The sequence below is a fragment of the Nicotiana sylvestris genome, chromosome 12 (assembly GCF_000393655.2).
Source record: "Nicotiana sylvestris chromosome 12, ASM39365v2, whole genome shotgun sequence".
NCBI classification, from domain to species: domain Eukaryota; kingdom Viridiplantae; phylum Streptophyta; class Magnoliopsida; order Solanales; family Solanaceae; genus Nicotiana; species Nicotiana sylvestris.
The window spans coordinates 117,548,694-117,562,956 of record NC_091068.1 but is presented as its reverse complement, the minus strand read 5'-3'; positions in this window follow the sequence as shown (position 1 = coordinate 117,562,956).

Genomic DNA, 14,263 nt, shown 5'->3' with positions numbered 1-14,263 from the left:
ATGACCCTTTGGGTCGTCACATTCTCCACCTCTAAAACAACCATTCGTCCTCGAACGGACAAAAGAAAGAAGTACATGAGTCGGGAAATAAATGAGGATAACGGCTCTGCATATCGGACTCGGACTCCCAGGTCGATGCCTCAGGAGGCTGACCTCTCCACTGAACACGCACCGAAGGAAAACTCTTCGACCTCAACTGTCGAACCTGCCGGTCTAGAATAGCCACCGGCTCCTCCTCATATGACAGATCCTTGTCCAATTGGACAGTGCTGAAATCTAACACGTGCGATGGATCTCCGCGATACTTCCGGAGCATAGATACATGAAACACGGGATGCACAGCTGACAAGCTAGGTGGCAAGGCAAGTCTATAAGCCACCTCTCCCACACGATCAAGAATCTCAAATGGACCGATGAACCTAGGGCTGAGCTTGCCCTTCTTCCCAAATCTCATCACGCCCTTCATAGGCGATACACGGAGCAATACCCGTTTCCCAACCATGAAAGCAACATCTCTGCCCTTGCGGTCTGCATAACTCTTTTGTTTGCACTGAGCTATACGAAGTCTATCCTGAATAATCCTGACCTTGTCCAAGGCCTCCTGAACCAAATCAGTACCCCATAATCGAGCCTCTCCCGGCTCAAACCATTCAACTGGAGACCGACATCGCCTACCATACAATGCCTCATACGGAGCCATCTGGATGCTGGACTGGTAGCTGTTATTGTAGGCGAACTCTGCTAAAGGCAACAACTGGTCCCACGAGCCTCCAAAATCAATAACGCAGGCTCGGAGCATATCTTCAAGAATCTGAATAGTCCTCTCGGACTGACCGTCCGTCTGGGGATGAAATGTTGTACTCAACTCAACCTGGGTGCCCAACTCTCGCTGAACCGCTCTCCAGAAATGTGAGGTGAACTGCGTACCCCAATCCGAGATGATAGATAGCGACACCCCATGAAGGCGAACAATCTCCCTGATATAAATCTCGGCTAACCTTTCGGACGAATAGGTGGCTGCAACAGGAACAAAATGCGCTGACTTGGTCAGCCTATCAACAATGACCCAAACTGCATCAAACTTTTTCCGAGTCATCGGAAGTTCAGTAACGAAATCCATCGTAATCCTCTCCCACTTCCACTCGGGAAGTGCAATCCTCTGAAATAGACCACCAGGTCTTTGATGCTCGTACTTAACCTGCTGACAATTCAAACACCGAGCCACATGCGCAATGATGTCTTTCTTCATCTTACGCCACCAATAGTGCTGCCTCAGATCCTGATACATCTTCGCGGCGCCCGGGTGAATAGAATACCGAGAACTGTGGGCCTCCGCTAAGATCAACTCTCGAATCCCATCAACATTGGGCACACAAACTCGCCCCTGCAATCTCAATACGCCATCATCATCTAAGGTTACTTTCTTGGCACCTCCACGCTGCACCGTGTCTCTCAAGACACACAAATGGGGATCATCGAATTGTCGATCACGGATACGCTCCAATAATGAAGAACGGGCGACTGTGCAAGCTAATACCCGACTAGGCTCAGAAATGTCCCACCTCAAAAACTGATTGGCCAAAGCCTGAACGTCCAAAGCAAGCGGTCTCTTACCGACCGGAATATAAGCAAGACTGCCCATACTGGCTGACTTCCTACTCAAGGCATCGGCCACCACATTGGCCTTTCCCGGGTGATATAAGATAGTGATGTCATAATCTTTCAACAATTCCAACCACCTCCTCTGCCTCAAATTCAACTCCTTTTGCTTGAACAAATACTGAAGACTCTTATGATCCGTGAACACCTCACACGCCACACCATACAGATAGTGCCTCCAAATCTTCAATGCGTGAACAATGGCTGCCAACTCCAAATCATGCACTGGATAGTTCTTCTCATGAACCTTCAACTGCCTCGAGGCATAGGCAATGACCTTGCCATCCTGCATCAACACTGCACTAAGTCTAATACGAGATGCATTACAATAGACTGTATAGGGCCCTGAACTTGTGGGCAAAACCAACACCGGTGCCGTGGTCAGAGTTGCCTTGAGCCTCTGAAAGCTCGTCTCACACTCATCTGACCATCTGAACTGGGCACCTTTCTGGGTCAATCTGGTCATAGGGGCTGCAATGGATGAAAACCCCTCCACGAACCGACGGTAGTAACCTGCTAACCCTAGGAAACTCCGAATCTCCGTAGCTGAAGCTGGTCGAGGCCAGTCCTTGACTGCCTCTATCTTCTTCGGGTCTACCTGAATACCTACTGCTGATACGACATGACCCAGGAATGCGACCAAACTCAACCAAAACTCGCACTTTGAGAACTTAGCATACAACTGACTATCCTTCAGGGTCTGAAGAACCGCTCTGAGGTGCTGCTCATGCTCCTCCTGACTGCGGGAGTATATAAGAATATCATCAATGAAGACTATCACGAACAAGTCCAAATAAGGTCTGAACACTTGGTTTATCAACTCCATGAACGTTGTTGGGGCATTAGTCAATCCAAATGACATGACCAAAAACTCATAGTGCCCATACCGAGTGTGAAATGCTGTCTTAGGGACATCAGACGCCCTAATCCTCAGCTAGTGATAACCAGATCTCAAATCTATCTTCGAGAACACCCTCGCACCCTGAAGCTGGTCGAATAAATCATCAATCTTCGGTAGTGGATACTTATTCTTAATTGTAACCTTGTTCAATTGCCGATAATCGATGCACATTCTCATCGAACCATCCTTTTTCTTAACAAACAACACCGGCACACCCCAATGCGACACACTGGGTCTAATGAAACCTTTCTCAAGCAAATCCTGAAGTTGTTCCTTTAACTCTTTCAACTCCGGTGGGGCCATACGATATGGCGGAATAGAATGGGCTGAGTGCCCGGGGCCAAATCAATACAAAAGTCGATATCCCTGTCGGACGGCATACCCGGCAGGTCTGAAGGGAAAACCTCAGGAAACTCCCAAACAACGGGCACAGAATCAATAGAAGGGACCTCCGCGCTAGAGTCGCGAACATACGCCAAGTAGGCCAAACATCCCTTCTCGACCATACGCCGAGCCTTCCATACGAGATAACACTGCGGGTACAACGACCAGAAGTCCCTCTCCACTCTAAATGGGGTAAATCCGGTAAGGCTAAGGTCACGGTCTTGGCATGACAATCCAAGATAGCATGGTACGGGGATAACCAATCCATCCCTAATATAACATCGAAGTCGACCATGTCCAAAAGCAATAAATCAACACGGGTCTCAAGACCCCCAAACACTACGATCCAAGAACGATGAACTAGGTCGACCACAATAGAATCACCCACCGGTGTTGACACATAAACAGGAATACTCAACGAGTCACTAGGCATAACAAAATAGGGTGCAAAATAGGACGACACATATAAATACGTAGATCCAGGATCAAATAGCACAGAAGCATCCCTATCACAGACCAGAATAGTACCTGTAATCACAGTATCTGATGACTCAGCCTCTGGCCTGGCTGGCAAAGCATAACAACGGGGCTAGGCCCCACCTCCCTGAATCATATCCCTGGGACGATCTACTGATGGCTAACCCCTACCTCTAGCGGTCTGAGCTCCACCTCTAAGACCTCTACCTCCACCTCTATGTCCCCTACCCCCTCCTCTAACTGGCTGGGCAGGCTGTGGGGCAACTGGTGCCTGAATTATCGGGCGAGGACCCTACTTCTGCGAGCTGCTGGAAGCTCGAGGGCAATATCTGGCAATGTGACTCACATCGCCGCAAGTATAACAAGCCCTCGACTGTTGAGAATAACGAAGTGGTGGTGCACTGATAGGTGTTGATGGTGAACGGAAGAGCTGCTGGTCAGAATACTGCGGTTGAGAACCACGACTACCTGGTGTACCATGAGAAGCCTGGAGAGCTGACTGAAAGGGCCTCAAAGGATGGCCTCTACCATAAGAATTCCTACCTCCAAACGAGGTACCACTGAATCTACCAGAATGATGGGGCCTCTTATCAGACCCATGACCACCTCCTTGAGCAAGTGCCATCTCTATCCGGCGGGCACCATCTGCTGCCTCCTGAAATGAAATCTCACTACCGGCACTCATGGCCATCTAAACATGGATCGGCTGGGCCAACCCATCAATAAACCTCTGCACCCTCTCTCTATTGGTGGGGAGTATCACAATGGCATGACAAGCAAGATCAATGAACCGGGTCTCATACTGGGTGACCATCATAGGACCCTGCTGGAGATGCTCAAACTGTATGCGAAGAGCATCTCGCTGAGTAACTGGAAAAAACTTCCCCAGAAATAACACTGAAAATTGATCCCATGTCAATGATGGCGACCCTGCTGGCCTAGCTAAGCAAAAATCCCTCCACCAAGTCTTGGCAGATCCTGCCAGGCGAAAAGTGGCGAAGTCGACCTCATTGGTCTCTACAATGCCCATAGTCCGTAGAACTTCATGACAGCTGAATATGAAATCCTGAGCATCCTCTGAGGGGGTGCCACTATATGTGGTTGTGAAAAGCTTGGTGAAACGATCAAGCCTCCACAAAGCATCCGCGGACATAGCCGCACTATCGCTGGACTGAGCCGCAATACTTGGCTGGGCTGCCATAGCTGGCTGAACTGCTGGAACCTAAGCCTGAGGAGCTACCGGATCTGGAGTACGAGTATCGGGAGTCTGAACTCCTCCCCCAGCCTGAGATGTGGCTGGAGCCCCGGGAAGCAAACCTGCTCTAGAAATGCCCTCCATAAAGCCTACCAGTCGGACCAAGGCATCCTAAAGCACTGGAGTGGCTATGAAACCCTCTGGAACCTGAGTTGGGCCCACCGGAGCTGCTGGAGCTGGAACCCCTTCGTCGTAGTCAACATGAGGCTCCACCTCTAGGACTGCCGCTCGGGGTTGAGCTTTGCCCCGGCCTCGGCCTCTAGCACGGCCTCGGCCTCGCCCTCTGCCCCTGATAGGAGCTGCTGATGGGCTCGGGCTGCTGTGCGGTAGAAGAGGAATCACGTGTCCTCGCCATCTGCGAAAGAACAGAGTGGAAAGACAATCAGTACTTGAGAAACAGAATCGCACGACAAGAATGAACAAGATGAAGTTTTCCTAACTCAGTAGTCTATGCGGGATAAATACAGAAGTCTCTGTACCGATCCCTCAGACTCTACCGAGCTGTCCGTGGGTTGTGAGACCTAAGTAACCTAGTGCTCTGATACCAACTTGTCACGACCCGAATTTCCCACCATCGGGTGTCGTGATGGCGCCTACTATCGGAGCTAGGCAAGCCAAATATTTAAAACACCTTTCCTGCTTTCTTTCAAACAATAAAATAAACGAGACAAAATTTAAGCGGAAGACTTTAAATCTAAAGCAACTAAAAACCAAAAGTGCAGAAGTTTAATACACATCACTACCCAAAGTCTGGTGTCACTAGCTCACGGACTACTATAGAATACTACAAACAATGTCTGAAAGGGAATACATCATGTTTGTCTGATACAAGATGAACAAACGAAAACATGGAAAAGGGCTTCGTCCTGCGAACGCCAGCTAGGCTACCTCGAGAGTCCCTAGACTGAAGATAGCTCCCAGAAGTCCTACTGTTGTGGTCCATAAGCTGTTCCCTGACCTGTGCACAAAAATGCACAGAGTGTAGCATCAGCACAACCGACCCCATGTGCTGGTAAGTGCCTGGCCTAACCCCGGCAAAGTAGTGACGAGGCTAGACAGGACCTACCACAATTAACCTGTACAGATAGATATACAAGTGCAAGAAGATAATAACAAGATAATACAAAGTAAAGCTAGGAGGGGACATGCCATCGGGGAGTAACAGATAAAAATGAAATATCAGAAATAAACAGAAGAAAACTCTGGTTCCCATGGTATATATATATATATAGTGGACGGCGTGCCACACGATCCCATAATATCATTTGTAAGTGGACGGCGTGCCACACGATCCCAATTTTCATATATAAGTGGACGGCGTGCCACACGATCCCATAATATCATTTATAAGTGGACGGTGTGCCACACAATCCCAATGTTCATATATAAGTGGACGGGGTGCCACATGATCCCATAATATCATATATAAGTGGACGGCGTGTCACACGATCCCATAATATCATATATAAGTGGACGGCGTGCCACACGATTCCAATGTTCATATATAAGTGGACGGCGTGCCACACGATCCCATAATATCATATATAAGTGGACGGCGTGCCACACGATCCCATAATATAACTCGAACCATCTGATTTTGTAAGGAGAGTCCCATTAGGGGAAATCAACAACATATCACTCTAACCCGGCAAGGGTACAACTAACAGCCAAAAATATCCCGGCAAGGGAGAGTATATATATCGGTCTACACATCCCGGCAAGGGAGTAATCACAATACATTCTCTTTTTAAATCCCTTCTTCCTCAACTAACACCATTCATGTTCGAGCTAACGCTCCAAAAGTACACCAATCACAATTTTACCTCAACCGTTCACATTATACGAAACTCATCGAATAAACAAGGAAATTGTGTCACGTTATTCGAATTAAAAGCAATTAAGACTCACGGTCATGCTAGACTCCGGTGCATAGATAACCGTCACCATGCCTATACACCGCACTCCACATTAGCAAGTAGCAAATAACATCCTAATCATATTCCCTCAAGCCAAAGTTAGAACAAACACTTACCTCGAATGCTCCAAACTCAACTCACGCTTCTAGTATAGCTTTACCTCTTGATTTCCACCACCAATCCGCTCGAATCTAGTCATAAGTTACTTAATCACATTAATAATTACTAAATGAATCACTCCCCATGCATGAAAAATAAATTTTACAAGGTTTTTCCCAAAATGGTCAAAAACACCCCCGGACCCACGTGGTCGAAACTCGAGGTTCGGACCAAAACCCGGTTACCCATTCTCCCACGAATCCAAATATATGCTTTGTTTTGAAATCGGACCCCAAATTGAGGTCCAACTCCTCAATTTGTAGAAAACCTAGGTTCTACCCAAAACACCCAATTTCCCCCATGAAAATCTTTGTTTTGAAGTTGAAATCATGTTAAAAGATGTTAAGAAGTGAAGAAAATGAGTTAGAAATCACTTACCAATCGTTTTGAAGAAGAAAAGTTGTTTGGAAAATCGCCTCTTAGGTTTTGGGTTTTTGAAAAGTGGAAAAAATGGCCGCGGCCGCGCCGAGGGAGGGGAGAAGTGGGCTCTCTCTGAACCCACCCAGCGCGGACCGCACTGATTTGGTGCGCGGCCGCGCTGGTCGACCCTCTGAACCCCACCATGTGGACCGCACGGATAAGCACCGTGGCCGCGTGGCTGCCAGCGCGGACCGCGCGGAAATGGCCACGGCCGCGCTGGGCCTGCAACATCTGAACCTGTATATTTTTCTAAGTCTAAGACCTCCCGGGCCCTACTCAAAACTCACCCGAGCCCTCGGGGCTCCAAACCAAACATTCATATGATCTCGAAAACACCTTACAGACTTACTCGTGCGATCAAATCGCCAAAATAACATCATATACATAGGAGCAAGACTCAAAATACATGATTTTCTTTCAACTTTCATAAAAACTCAAATTCCCCATTTTAAGTCCGAAACACGTCATATGACGTCCGTTTTTAGCCAAACTTTACAGATAGTGCTTAAAACATATTTAAGACTCGTACCAGGCGTCGGAACCAAAATATGAGCCCGATACCACAGTTTTCTGAACAAGTTTCTTTTTCATTTTCCTTATTTAATTTCAGAAAATAATTTCACACAAAAATTCACTTCTCGGGCATGGGACCTCGGAATTTGATTCCGAGTACACGCCCAAGTCCCATATTTTTCTACGGACCCTCCGGGACTGTCGAATCACAGGTCCGGGTCCATTTTACCCAAAATGTTGACCGAAGTCAATATTATGCATATTAATATCAAAATTCATCAAATATTTCAGAAAATTCGCATATTCTAACATAAAAACTTTCCGGCTACGCGCCCGAATTGCGCACGCAAATCGAGGCAACTAAAAGCGAGGTTTTCAGGGCCTCGGAAGCACGGAACTAGGAAGAATTACGATGATGACCCTTTGGGTCGTCACAGCATATCAAGTGGTTAGTTAATAATAATATTTGGAAAGCTATCAAAATTTATTTAGTATAAGAATGTGAGTCAATTTTAATTGATTTCTACCATAAATTAAATTTTATCAAATCTAAGTTGTTTTAATCCTTATTAAATTTGTCTAAAATCTATTTAGATTATGTCTTAAAAATACTAAGTAGAAATATTTCTATTTAGATTATTTCTCCATGTACTATTTCTAAGCGACATTTTCTCAATATGCCACTTGTCTTAATGTCATGCCTCACTACATTCCTTTTAATATATATATATATATATATATATATATATATATATATATATATATATATATATATATATTATTTAAGTTTTTTCTTATCTTATAAATAATTTTATACTTTATGTAAGATCATATTTTACTGCTTGAATTTTTGTAATTTTTGAAGTCAATAAATCTTTAATATCTTAAGTAAGTTTTATTTTATATTTTAACTTACTTCAAAGTATAGATAGTCATAGGCTATCTCAATTTATGTCTTTCTATATTTTTTATTTTTTTCTATTTTAGTTTTTAATTAATTTTTTACCTCCATATTTCTAGCTAATTTAGAAGAAAATCTATGAGTGGATCAATATATATATAAAGAGAGAGAGAGAGAGAGATTAGATTTGTCTAAGATATATTTAGAATATGTATAAGATTCATTAAACTACTTCCCTTAATTATGTTTCCATTTATAATTTCTAATAATTAATGTTGTCATACAATTGCCAAATGGCTTCATTTTAGCTTGCCACTTGGCTTAACCATAATACATACTACTCTCCTTTTAATATAATATAAAGATAATATAATATTATATATATATATGTATATATATATATATATATATATATGTATATAATATTTAATTGTTTTCTTATCTTATAAATAACTTTCTGAAAACGAAATTTTAATTGATTCTTTCTCAAAAAAGAATACCGACCATAATTGAATTAGACACAAATTAAATCAAACTACTCTCCTTTTACGTCCAACAGGTTCTCAAAAGAGAACATTCTATGCATTCATTTTTGTGTATTACGTCCAACAGGTTGTCAAAAGAGAACATTTTTTGTTTAAATCTTAAAATATTTGGATTTGAGTATTTTATGATCTTTTTTAGTCTATTTCCTTTAATATAATATAGATGTAAGATACAAAATATTTATTTAGATACAAAATATGTATTTAATTAAGTCTTTCTTAAAAAAGAATTCTTACCATAACTAAATTATACACAAAATTTAATTAAAAATACTTATAGTAATGTATATGATATATGTATTAATGTATATTATTCGCAAATAATGTCAGATACAAAGCGTGTACTAAATATAGAATTAATATTTCAACTTAAAAATAATGTGTAATATACCAAACGAAATTTTAATGATTCTTTCTGAAAAAAAGGATACCTACAGATTCTGAGAATATTTTTGTTAGCCGAATTGATGCTTAAGAAAGTTTATTTTTTTTTCTTTCTAGTGTAATTAAATTTTGTGTATAATTTTCAATTTATAGAAAATCTTGAACTACTACTTTCATTAAATATTTTTTCATTTATAATCCAAATTTTTTATGTTGTCTTAAAATTGCCAAGTGGCTTCATTTTAACTTGCCACTTGGCTTAACCACATTGCAAACTACTCTCCTTTTAATATAATACTAGTATTAGTACCCGCGCGATGCGCGAACACAAATCATGTCGAGTTGTGATTTGGATTATTTGAATTATGTATAAATAGCTTTAAAATATAAACCTTCCAGATTAAATTTATTGATAATCATTAGATATTAATTAAGAAGCAAGACATGAAACCATTTCGCAAATCTCATAATGGATAACCTGTTTTCTTTTTCTATATTTATATAATCTAATAGGTTAATTTTAGTACTTGAATTTCGTTTCGTTATCAATATTAAAAATTATTAACTATGTCATGTGGTGATTTTTCGTTTGAACATATTAAATTATATTATTTTAATAAAATTCTCAGTATTAGTTTATTTTTTATCTCAAGCTTTAATAAGTCTTATTCTTTTAAATTTTACACAATTTTTTTGTTCTTTGCTTATAATTATAATATTATTTATTATTTAATATTATTATACTTTCATGTGATTTTTTTGGCTTACTAATTGACTTTATATTTTGCTTATTATCCTTTTAATAATTATAATATATGTTTTATTCTTGAAATTTAATATATTTTACGCTTTTATCCTCTTATTCAAAACTATTTTACTATGTAAATCTATCAATAATATTTTTGAAAATAATTCAATTATTTACTTTATTTTATTTTAAATTAATTTAAAGTATAAATATTCTCACATTGTATCTATTTTTTTCTTTATATAGTCTCTTCCCTATTAAGAAATGTTTAATTAGTATTTTACCCGTAATAAAAATAATATCATATTTGACTTTAAGTTGTAACTTTGATTAGTATAAAATATTAATATATAAGTTCTTTTATTATTATATTCCAAATCTATTAAGTTTTCTTATATTTATTTTTTGTATTACATGCAATAAAAAAATTCTCTTTTAGTTTCAACATACAAAATTTGACTTTTAATTTTAGTTAATAAAATTACTTATATTAGATATTTATTTTATATTTTTAAATTTAATTCTATATCTAGTAAGACTTTAATTTTTGGTGCCACTTTATTTAGTATTATTATCCATTACTATCCTTTAATATAATATAGATAATCTAGAAACTTTTTAATCTTAAAATAAATATCTATTTTTTAAAAAATATTTCTTGAATTCTTAAGTTATATAAATTTATCAATAGTATTTTATTTCACTTTATTTTATTTTCTAAACTAATTCTTAGCATAAATATTCTCACGCTACTTCTAATTTATTTTAAATATTTTTAAGTTCTTATTTTATCTGTTAGACATAAGTTGTGTGGTATTATCCTATGATATTTTTTATCATAATAGATAAATAACAACTTTCTCATCTCAAATTTAAATAAGTTTTATCATTTTCTTTATGATGAAAGATTTGATTAATTTCTCTCTATTTATTCCTTATTTTTGCTATTCTATTATTCAATACATAATATTATTACATTGTTATTATGTGGCTTTCATTAGCTTGTTTAATTTAATATCTATTTCTACCACACTCATTTTAGTATTAATCATAAAAGTTAATTTCTTATTTGTTTGAACACATTATATCTAATGATAATGTTTTCATTATCATTTTATTTCTCTATGTACTATTTCTAAAAATAATAAAATTATGAAATGAAAGAAAAGAAAACAGATCAAGTGGTTAGTGAATAATTATATTTGGAAAGCTATCAAAATTTATTTACTATAAGAATGTGAGTCAATTTTAATTGATTTCTACCATAAATTAAATTTGATCAAATCTAAGTTGTTTTAATCCTTATTAAATTTGTCTAAAAATCTATTTAGATTATGTCTTAAAAATGCTAAGTGATATGCCCCTTGGCTTAATGCCATGCCTCACTACCTTCCTTTTAATATGATATATATAGAAGATATAAATATTTAAGTTTTTTCTTATCTTATAAATAATTGTATACTTTATATAAGATCTTATTTTACTGCTTGAATATTTTAATTTTTGAAGTCAATAAATCTTTAATATCATAAGTAAATTTTAGTTTTATTTTATATTTTAACTTACTTCAAAGTATAAATAGTCATAGGTTATCTCAATTTATGTTTTTGTATATTTTTTATTTTTTCCAATTATAGTTTTTTAATTAATTTTTTATCTTCTAGTTAATTTAGAAGAAAATCTATGAGTGAATCAATATATATATAAAGAGAGAGAGATTATATTTGTCTAAGATCTATTTAGATTAAGTATAAGATTCATTAACTACTTCCATTAATTATGTTTCCATTTATGATTCAAATTTTTAATGTTGTCTTTAAATTGCCAAGTGACTTCTTTTTAGCTTGCCACTTGGCTTAACCACATGCTTCACTACTCTCCTTTTAATATAATACTAGTATTAGAACCCGCGCGATGCGCGGATCGTATTAAAAAATACTAATTATTTCAAATTGTGATATCTGTTATTTTGAGCATATTAGATTACATTACTTTGAAAAATAAAAATTCAACTTCCATTTTGATTTTCAATATAATATATTTAATAACAAAATCTATATGAAATTAAAGGAAGTAGATCATAATGGAATAATATTTTTATTTTTTGTTTTTCTTTATTATATTATCCAGCAGTTGAATATATATATATATATATATATATATATATACACACACATACATCTTACTCTTGGTACCCTTTTTAATTACTTTATTTTTTAATTTTCTAATTTAATCAATAATATTTTTGTGTATTATGTACTTACTTCATTTTTTTATTAATTCAAAGTATAAATGTCCTCATATTATCTCTATCTCCCTATTTATACATTTTTCAAAACTATTGTGATATTTTTAATTGGTTTTTTGCATCTAAATTTTTTACCCTTAATATCATATTTAGTACTAATTTGTGATATCGGGTTTGTCCAAAGTAAAATTAAATTTGTTATTTTATTATAACATCTACTGATAATTTTTAATAATTTTTATTTTTGTATTATGTGTCATAACCAATTATCCATAGTTTGAACATTCTCATCATAGTTTTAAGAATTTTCTAATCTCAAATTCAAATAGTCTTTCACTTTCATTTCTAATAGTAAATTTTAATAATTTAAAGTAATTTTGCTATTTTCTTAATCTAATATATAGTCTTATTACGTTTTATGTGACTTGTCATTAACTGTAACTTTATTTAATATCATTATCAACTACTATTCTTTAATATAATATAGATAAATATATAATTTTTTAATCAAATAAAAAATACTTATTTAGTTTTTAAAATATTGCTTGAAATTTTTAAATTATTTAAATTTTAATAATATTTTTAAGTATTGTACATTTACTTTATTTTATTTTCTAAACGTATGATTTATAAATATCCTCACATTATCTCTAATTTATTTTTATTATTCAATATTTTTAGTTTTTGATTTTATCTATTAGACTTGAGTTATGTGGACTTATCCATATTATGACTTTTCTTATCACAATATTAAAAACTTTCTCATCTCAAATCTAAATTAGTTTAACCCTTTTTCTCTATGATAAAAATCTGAATTTTTATTTTTTCTCTATTTATTATTTATTTTTGATATTATATTATTCAATTCCTAATATTATTACACTGTCATGCGGATTTTTATTAGCTTGTTTGAATTTAATATCTATTTCTACTACATTCATTCTAATATAATATAGATAAAAATTAAATAACTTTCTCATCTCAAATTCAAATAATCTTTATCATTCTATTTTCTAAATTGGACCGTATTTTCAAAAATTTATCTTATGCTTTCAAACTTAAACTAATTGCACTCAATTCAAATATTAATCATACAAAAATATTTTCTTAATTGTTTGAACGCATTATATCTAAATGTTGTAGTAATATTTACGTATAAAATATGTGTGTGCCCGATTTATCGATATTAATATGACTTTATTATTCTTGCTATTAAAATAGTTTTTACTGATTATTTAATTTTTTTCTTACCTTATAAATAATTTGTATACTTTATGTAAAATCTTATTTTACTACTTGAATTTATTTAATTTTAAACTCATTAAATCTTTAGCATCTTAAGTAAATTTCAGTTTTATTTTATATTTTAACTTACTCCAAAATATAAATAATCATAAGTTATCTCAATTTACATATTTTTATATTTTTTATTTTTTTATTATAGTTTTTAATTAATTTTTTACCTCCATATTTTTAGCTAACAAAGAAGAAAATCTATGACTGGATCAATATATAGATATAAATATAGATATAGATAGCAATATACATATAAATATAAATATAAATATAAATATAGATATAGATATAGATATAGATATAGATATATAAATTAGATTTATCTAAGATCTATTTAGATTATGTATAAGATTCATTAAACTATTTCCATTAATTATGTTTTCATTTATAATTCAAATTTTTAATGTTGTTTTAAAATTGCCAAGTGGCTTTTTTTAGCCTGTCACTTGGCTTAACC